This window comes from Myotis myotis, unplaced genomic scaffold (assembly GCF_014108235.1).
Source record: "Myotis myotis isolate mMyoMyo1 unplaced genomic scaffold, mMyoMyo1.p scaffold_m19_p_14, whole genome shotgun sequence".
NCBI classification, from domain to species: Eukaryota; Metazoa; Chordata; class Mammalia; order Chiroptera; family Vespertilionidae; genus Myotis; species Myotis myotis.
In genome coordinates, this window is record NW_023416318.1 from 12868052 (window position 1) to 12870238 (window position 2187).

Consider the following 2187-nt stretch of genomic DNA (forward strand, 5'->3'; position numbering starts at 1 on the left):
TTTCCCTGACCATACGGGGTACTTCTTCCCCTGTGCAACTCAATTTTCATCTTTTTTTGAACACCTAGGGAGGATCATTCTTGGATCAGCTTCAGTGCCACCTCCTCCAGGAAGCCTCCCCTGGGTCCTCCAGCACCCCGGAGTCACCACACATCTGGTCTCTTTCCTGTGTCATGCCCTTGAAGGGGACCAAAGTTCTGCCACCCAAAGCTGTCTTTTGGGATATGGATTTTAAAGTGGTTATTAAGAAACAAAAGACTCAGAGAGAACCTTTGACCTGCTCCCTGTTCCTAAGAGATCAGGTGGGGAAATCTGCATCAGCAAGGGCCCCTTAGCACAATCACCTGAGCATCACACAGTTAGGATTAATCCCCCACCCCCTCGCCAGCCCCATTGGTTTCTGGGTTGCCCAGCCAAAATCTACCTGCAGGCGCCCGTTCTTCCCCAAGTACCTGCAAATCGCCCATTTTTACGTGTAAAATCTAATACCCCACTCCCCCCCTTTCTCCTTTGTCCAAAATGACACATACATCCAGTTTTGCCTCCCTGTCTTTGGAATAGTCATGCTTTTATGAATTCTAGGTGTGCATGTATTAAAATTCCATTTTCTCCTGTTAACCTCTGGTAACATGGTTACTAGCCCAGCTAGAAGAACTCAAAAGGCGGGAGGAAACCTGTTACTTTTTTAGCCCCCACACCCTTTTGGAGAGTTCTCTTTTGCTGCCGTCACCGGTCTGTATGCCCCAGAGTTGAGCCTGTCTCCTCCATCAGCCTTGGGTTCCTTACGCCTTTCTGTCTCATAATATTGACAGCTCCCTGAGAACCAAGACAGGCCTCTCTCCATCTGATCATAGAACCCTGTCTCATTTCTCATATTTCACTTCAGCATCCCATGCAGCCGGCCCCTCCTCACACTTTTAGCCCAGGGCAGCAAGTGCAAATAGAGGAGTATGTTTTGGGCGGGGTGGCTGAACAAACTGTGCTTTCCCCTGGGCTAGGGCAGTGCCACACAGGTCTGCCGGGCAAGGCAGAGGGGACACTGGGTGGTGGCTGGACCTGCCCAACCCAAGCTCCTCCCCAGTCACCCATCTGTCTCATTCCAGACTCAGGATTCCCCTCCCAGCACCCCATTCTGGGTGATTCAGGGCAGCCAATTTGAAACCAGATACAGTGGGGCCTTGACTTACGAGTTTAATTCATTCCTAGACTGAACTCGAACTCTTAAGGAGCTCGTTAACTCAAATTACTCTATCAACTCAATGCAAAAAATCAGCCGAGAGACAGCTGGTATCTCAAAAAACTCGTTAGTCAGGACACTCGTAAGTCAAGGCCCCACTGTATGTGTTTTCCAGAACAGACTGGAGCAGACTGTTTCTCCCTAGAGTCCCAATCTTACCCCGCACCCCCCCGGCCTAAGGACCCATTTTAGGGTCCCTCTCTCACCAATTCTCATTCTTTCAAAGAACTCTCTTGGACTGGGGCAGGGATGGGGGCGACCATGACCGGCTAGCAGGGGGAGCTCTTTGTGGTGACGGACAGTTCCTATTGCTGATTTCAGTGGAGGTCCATGAATCTTACACGAGTGATGAAATGACGTGGAACGGTGCACGCACGGTACCAACGTCAATGTTCTGGTTTTGATGGTTTACCGTAGTTACGGAAGGAAGATGCAACCGTTGGGGAAACTGAGTGAAGGGTACAAGAAGTTTTCTGGACTATCTTTGCAACTTCCTATAAACCTACAATTACTGCAAAATACTAAAAAGTTAAGTGAAAGTTTCTTAAAAATGCTCATATTGCTGTGTCTGTGGTGGGTGGGCCTTTTCAAGCAGGTGGGGTCGCACCTGGGCTTACCTCTGATCCCCTCTCGCAGGCTCTCTGGACCCACCCTTTCAAAGGATTTAGCATCTCCTCCCTCACGTATTTTTATGTTTGAAAGAGGATTTTGCAAAGGGCAACGCTGAACGGGGGGGGGGAAAAGTATGGCTGCTGCTACCCCGGGCGTGGGAGTGCCAGGGTGGGCGCTCTAGTTGGGAGTGTGAGCCAGGGAGCCGGGTCCCCCCAAACCGTGAACATGGCCCCAGTTTCTGCCCCTCCCAGGAGAGAGCCCCCCTCCACCTCAGCCAAGAGAGGGACAGAGGGGGTCGAGGGGCAGGTGCTGTGGGGACTCTGTTTCCCTTCGTCATT